General features: G+C 41.1%; 1 pseudogene across 1 annotated transcript; it reads left to right on the top strand.

Moving 5' to 3' along the window:
- Window positions 1-939: 939 nt before the first annotated feature.
- LOC116093674 lies at window positions 940-1,436 on the top strand (annotated as a pseudogene). The gene has a single exon (XR_004119787.1). The product of XR_004119787.1 is annotated as an NHP2-like protein 1 pseudogene (transcript).
- The last annotated feature ends 6,005 nt before the right edge of the window (window positions 1,437-7,441 follow it).

The raw sequence follows: 7,441 nt of genomic DNA, 5'->3' as shown, positions 1-7,441 counted from the left end.
ATCTTGTTCCTGGAACTGACCAGTCCACATTCCTGGCTCACAGAGACTTCCTATGCCTTCTTTAAGTAGAGGTTACACATTATAGATACATTTCTATTAAATGCCCTCATTTTAAATTCTAAGATTCTCCAGCCTTTCAGTTGTTGTTGTTACTATGTCCAAAATCCTGACAAATAACTTAAGAGAAGAATTATTTATTTTGTTCACAGTATTTTGGGGGTCAGGGGAGAGGGTTCAGTCGAACCTAGGAAAGATTGTGGAGGAAAGTAGGTCACATCATAGCAGGTAGGGAATCAGAGAAAGGGGACCGTTCACAGTCAGCTAGATTTTTCCTTTCCTCCTTTACTGTGTATGGGGTTGCCCATATTCAGCTCCAGTATGGGCCTTTCCTTTAGTTAAATCTCTCCATGAATATTCTCTCTTTGTGTCTTTCTGTCTGTCTCTGTCTCTCTGTCTCTGTCTCTCCACCCCCCTCATACACGCACTCACACACTCAGCAATAATCGAGTCAGCAATGAATTTAACCATTACTTCTGAACAGGGGTCCTCTATCTAGTTTTCTTTCTTCAACTATTAAAGAAAAAATTTAGCAAAAGACATTTCACATCTAACTTAACAAGACAGGAAAGGATATGGGGTAGGGAAGAGTACAGAGAGTAATTTCTGGGCTCTGAGATAGAAAGTTGGGGATAATCTGCTTCTGTCAGAAAGGCAATGACCAGTTACTGTTCTATTGAAACTATATGTGCATACCTTTGACTAATAAAAGCAAGCTACAAGGATTGGAGGGAGACGAGAGAAGTTTTTCATTCCTCTAAAGAATCAATAAACAGTCTTCCTGCGGCTCCCGAAGTGATTTCTGCTCCTTTTTCTGCGCAGCGGTTCAGTCCTGTCTGAAGCGGGCTGTTGTCGTGTCGCAGCGAGGCTGGTGCACCGCAGCCATGACAGAGGCTGATGTGAATCCGAAGGCCTATCCCCTCGCAGATGCCCACTTCACCAAGAAGCTACTGGACCTTGTTCAGCAGTCGTGTAACTACAAGCAGCTTCGGAAAGGAGCCAATGAAGCCACCAAAACCCTCAACAGAGGCATCTCTGAGTTCATTGTGATGGCAGCAGATGCTGAGCCCTTGGAGATCATCCTGCACCTCCCTCTGCTGTGTGACTACAAGAATGTCCCCTACATATTTGTGCGCTCCAAGCAGGCTTTAGGACAGGCCTGTGGCGTCTCCAGGCCAGTCATCGCCTGTTCTGTTACCATCAAAGAAGGCTCTCAACTGAAACAGCAGATCCAGTCCATCCAGCAGTCTACTGAAAGGCTCTTGGTGTAGGCTGTGGACCCTGCCCCCTCCTGTCTACTCCCACCCTGTCTATGTATCATACTGTCTGTTAGCATGTACTATTTCCAGCCAGTTTCTATTATATTGTACTACATCTGGGTTTTGTATTTTTATTTTTGTCTTGACGGAATTGTTTTTCACCATCTCTTCATTCTCTTCTAGTCTTAAAAAAAATGAAATGATAGCTAAGACAGGTGAAAAGCAGAATGTCACCATTTAACAACAGGAAGAAGCAGGAGAAACTTAAGCCAGGGACAGTGTGTACTTTCATCTGCAAACTTATTCCACTGGGCAAGGTAGGATGACAGTAGCACTGGTCCCTTGTGCCTTTGATATAAGATCTCCATAAATGTTACCATCACTGGGGAACTTTCTGTGGGTAGCAGTCCCCCATCCCTCATCATTTGAAGAAATTTGATAATGTTGGCCCTATGTTTGGGTACCATTTATTAATGTCCTGCATGTTTTTCATGTATGTAACCTTATATTCCCCCATATCTGAGGCAGTGACAGCTCAAAAGGATTCTGTGGAAATAGTGGCTATTTGTCTGGAACTTATAGCAGAGACAATGTTAGCAAGAAACATCCTCTCCGTAAATGGCGATTTCTTGTGGAGCCGTCTGATGCCCGTGTTGGGAGCCCTTATCCTATTCCTCCTGCAGCATGGGTCATGTGTATTCTCCCTCACATGAAGAAAGTGATAACATGTTCATTTTTGAGCATCCTAATAAATATGTTCCTATTTCGTTTTAAATGAAAAAAATCAATAAACAAATCATCTTATAAGTAAAGTAATTTTGAAGCATATGTAAGGCATTTTCTTTAGAAACTATTGATAGTCTCCTTCCTGTCCCTATTAACCACTCCTCCACTCCCTGCAAGTCCCATCCCACAACCATGATTTTTGTTCTTTTTTTTATTTTGCATTTTAATTGGTTATTTTATTTATTTACATTTCAAATATTATCCCCCTTCCCAGTTTCTCCTCCACAAAACCCCTCTCTCCTCCTCCCTCCCCTACCTCTATGAGGGTGCTCCCCCACCTACCCACCCACTCCTGCCTCAGTGCCCTAAGCCTCCACAGGACCAAGGGCCTCTCCTCCCAGTGATGCCAGATAAGGCAATCCTCTGCTATATATCCAGCTGGAGCAATGGGTACCCCCTGTGTACTCTTTGGTTGCTGGTTTAGTCCCTGGGAGTTTTGGAGTGCCTGGTTGGTTGATATTGTTGTTCTTCCTGTGAGGTTGCAAAACCCTTCAGCTCCTACAGTCCTTGCCCTAACTCACTGGGGTCCCCGCACTTAGTCAATGTTTGGCTGTGAGTATCTTCATCTGTATTGGTCAGACTCTGGCAGAGCCTCTCAGGGGAACAGCTATATCAGGTTCCTGTCAGCAAGCACTTCTTGGCATCAGCAATAGTCTCAGGGTTTGGTGTCAGCAAATGGGATGGATCCCTAGGTGGGGCAGTCTCTATATGGTCTTTCCTTCAGTTTCTGCTCCTCTCTTTGTCCCTGCATTTCCTTTTGACAGGAGGAATTCTGGATTAATATTTTTGAGGTGGGTGGGTTGCCCCATCCCTCAACTGGGATCCATGCCTATCCACTGAATATGGTCTCTACAGGTTCTATCTTCCCTTTGTTGGGTACTTTGGCTAAAGTCCTCTTTGCTGGTTCCTGGGAACCTGGTGGGTCTGGGACTTTCTAGTGGCTACCACCAGCCCCCTTCACTGCTATATACCTAATTTCAAATTCCTGACTCTCTAAACTTCTCCTCCATCTCCTCCCATATCTGAGCTGCCCACCTTTTCCCCTCCCCCTCTTCTCTTCCTCTCAAATCCCTCTCTTCCTCTCCTTCCCAGAGATTATTCTCTTCCCCCTACTGAGTAGGACTGTAGCATTAGTCCTACTGGGTTTTATCAGGCTCATCTATGTCACCATGGCATTAGGTTAGGATTTCCACTGGAATTTGGTGGACTCCTCAGTACACGACAGATATTTATTATTGTCTTTGTCACATTTATGTGGTGTAGTAGGGGCCTAATGTTGATTTTTTTTCACTACTTCAGTTGCTAATGAAGTAAATCTAGAGTGATTGAGTGTTCTGTTAGAGAGTCCAACAAAAATTTGAAGGGTAAGGTTGGGTTTGTGTTTCAAATTTTAAATTTGATTAATATTTTTAAATATCTCTAGATAGTAAATGGTTCTGAACTTAATTCCAGTCTCTCCCCAAGGAGAATTAGGCAGGTGATACTAGTCACCTAAGTAAAAAAACAAAAAAACGAAAACAAAAAAAACTATGAAAGTTATTTTGATTTCAGCTCCCTAAAAGGCTTGGAAATCATGGCTAATGTGCTGAAATGTACTTCCTTGTGTCCACTCTACTGAATATGAACTTCCTCTTTCCTAACCAAGTAGACTGAAAAACTTCCATGAAATTCTGGTTGTATGTATGGTAGATGTAAGCCTCTGTCTTTTCTTTCACCTACTAACCTAATATTGAATGCATGCAAGGCAGTACTTTCCTAGGGACTGGAGATAGCAATAATAAGAAAGACAGTCCTTTTTCTCTTGGTAGAATCTATTGTTTGGTTTTCAATGAGATTGAAAGTCTTGAATTTCTTGATAGCTGATACTTATGTGGGTGGAGAGGCAGATGGTCAGTGTTCTGCTAGGCTCATGCTTAAGCCAAGAAATATTTTTAAAGGTGTTTTACATCCTTAGGAACCAAGAAAATACAACTTAGAGATTCTTATATATATCTCAGCCCAGTTAGAATGGTTAAGATCAAGAAAACAACTGACAGAAAATTCACTGTCTATGGGATTGCAACCCAGTGTAGCTGATACAGGAAATTTTCAAGAAGTTAAAAATTGATCTACTTGGTTTGGTGGCACATGCCTTCAAGGGAGACACAGGTAGAGGCAGGTGGATTTCTATGAGTTCAAAGCCAGTTTGGTTCATGTAGTATATATATATACTATATATATGTATACATATATATATATGTATATATATGTATATATATATGTATTTATATATGTATATGTATATATATATGTATATACACATATATATATATATGTAGTATACTTAAGACCAGCCAAAGATACATAGTGATGCCATGTCTCAAAAAAACAAAAAGAAGGAAAATAATGAAAGACAGATCCCTCATAAGACTCATACGTGTCAATCTTTAGCATATGACCAAAGAACTTGGTACTTACTACAGAGATACTTGCTTGGCCATGATCATTGCTACTCTACTCACATAGCCTCTGATCCCTAATGTTGTCATTCATACAGAAAAGTGTCACTCAGCAATGTCTTGCCATACATTTCCCCCTAAGTTCTTCCAAAATGCAAATATCCCCATTTTGGGTTGAGGTAATTTTTAACTCAAAGCATTCACATGTTCCATTCATGAGGGGATGAATGAGGATGGCCCTGATAGGCTCATATGTTTAGATGTTGAGTCCACAGTTGGTGGAACTTCTGGGGAGGATTGGGAGTGGCATTGTTGGAGGTGGCAAGTCACTTGGGGGTAGCTTTGGGGTTTCAAAAGCCCATGATGTTCCTAGTTCCTAGTTCTTCCCACCATGACGACAATGGACTAAACCTCAGAACCTGTAAACAAGCCCCAATTAAATGTTTTCCTTTGTAAGAGTTGCTATGGTCATGGCTTCACTTCGCAGAAATAGATCACTAAGACAAGGGAGTTATAGCTAAAAGTTGCCTTGAGTCTCAGAAGAGACTTTGGACTTTTAAATGGTGTTGAGACTGAAAAACCATGGGGACTTTTGAAGTTGAGCTAAATACATTTGCATTATATGTCTATGAGCCTATGGGGAGCCAGAGAGTAGATTGTGGTAATATGAATGAAAATGTCCCCCATAGGCTCATACATTTAAATGTCTGGTCCAGAGTTGGTTGAACTGTTTGGAAAGGATTAGGAGGTATGATCTTATTGGAGAAGGTGTGTCACTTGGAAATGATTTTGAGGCTTCAAAAGCCCATGCCACTCCCAGTTCTCTCTCGTTCTCTCTCTCTGCATATATATATTTCTCTATTTTTCTCTCTTCCTCCCTCCTTCTCCTTCTCCCTCCTTCCTTCCCTCCATGCTCCCCTCATTCTTATGGGTCATATGTAAGGGCTCAGCTATTGCTTCAGTGCTGTGCCCTGCCTGCTTGTCTGCTGCCATGCTACCTTCTAAGATGATCATGGACCACGTTCTGAAACTGTAAGTTCCCATTAAAATTTTTCATCTATAAGTTGGCATGATCATAGTGCCTCTTCACAGCATGAGAAAAGTAACTAAGGTTCTACCCAGAAGCTGACTCAGATAGATACAGACACCCACAACCAAACAGGGGATGGAGCTTAGAGGAAGGATTGCAGGCTCTGAAGGGGATAGGAACTCCAAAGGAAAACCAACAGAGTCAACTAACCTGGACCGTTGGGGCTCTCAGAGTCTGAACTACCAACCAGATAACATACATGGGCTGGACCTAACCACACATAAGTAGGAGATGTGCAGCTTTGTCTTCATGTGGGTCCTGGACAGCTGGAGAAAAGGTTATCCCAAAAGCTGTTGCCTATATGTGGGATATGTTCTTCTATCTGAGTTGCTTTGTCTGGCCTCAGTGGGAAAGGAAGCACCTAGCCTTGAAGAGATTTGAAATGCCAGGGTTGGGGGGTTATCCAGGAAGCCACACCCACTCAGAGGAGAAAGGGAGAGGAGAATAGGGGAAGGATTGTGGGAGGGGGTGACCAAGAGTGCAGTGAGCAGGATGTAAAGTGAATATGTAAAACAATAAAATTAAATTTAAAAAAAAAGAAAAGAAAGTAAGATACTATTCTTCCCTAAACTCATCTGTACCCCCATTTCTCTGTACTTAGTATGTTCTAAGCCTCATATGCTCCAATTCCTACTTTCTACTCTATACTTATATACAATGTGCTATCCTCAAAACAACCTGTCCCATGGTTTCAACGTCCTGTGATGTCATCACAGTCCTACCTTTTTTGTGTCTTTTATTTATACCTGTAACTGTCTGTTATAGATCTTCCTTTAGAGACCACTAACTGTGAATAGACTTGGGGCTTAGAAAAGTTTCATTTATATCATTTAAGATCCAGAAACATTCCACTCAACTCCTCAGTTATTTTGCAGTATTTCAGAAGGTGTCCTTCCAGACTCAGCCATTTGTCAGGCTCTTTTCATTTATAACTCATGCCACAGTTGGAAGGAATAGCAGGTACCTGGGCCTTGTACCCATTCCAGCTCATCTTGAATCCTTTTTACAACATAATTTCTATGAATGTTGATTTTGCTTATAATTTTGTAAAATTATTTTCCAAATTTTATAAATGTTCGAGGAACCCTGGTCCCACTTTCCCATGTTCTAAAGGTTCTCTCAATCTCAAAGTTTTTGTCACTGCCTGCGACCTACTCCTTCGCCCATCTCTTCTTTTATGTTCATTTGTATGGAACATATGGCATGCTTTGGCTCAGTTTATTTCTAACACTAATTTTGTCTTAGTATTATAGGAAGATAAGAACCAAAGAATTACTCATTTGGATCTTCTGTGACAGTGCCCTCAGAAATTGATTGAAAATAGGGAGATAGTAAAGTCAAAAAGCAAAGTATAGTGAAGACAGGATGATAGTCACTCTCTGTCAGAATTACAAGGGTTTTTAAAGTTTGAGTGATTCTCTTATTGCATACATGAGCAACTAGACTCAGAAAGAGATTGAGATCTGTCCAAGATCAAACATCAGTTCATAGCATAGTTGTAACTAAAGACTTTAGTCTCCTGACTTTCTACCATATCTAAATGGTATTTTACTTTCTCAACCAGAATCTTAGGTATTCAAAAACAAAGTGTTATTTACACCCAACTTACCTTCAGTGACATTAATGCAGGTCTTGATTATTAAATAAGCCATATTTCTAAATCAACTGCCTCGACACTCTTGTATCATGCTCTGGAAAGTCAAGTGGGATAGGGAGATCTAATACAACAAACTTGTCTGGTGTTGTTCTTCTCTCTTTCTTTCAGGAAGAGACTCAACCCCTGAAAGTTTTGAGTCTTTTGAAAGTATTAG

The sequence above is a fragment of the Mastomys coucha genome, chromosome X, assembly GCF_008632895.1.
Source record: "Mastomys coucha isolate ucsf_1 chromosome X, UCSF_Mcou_1, whole genome shotgun sequence".
Lineage (NCBI taxonomy): Eukaryota > Metazoa > Chordata > Mammalia > Rodentia > Muridae > Mastomys > Mastomys coucha.
This window is presented reverse-complemented; position numbering and strand designations above follow the sequence as displayed.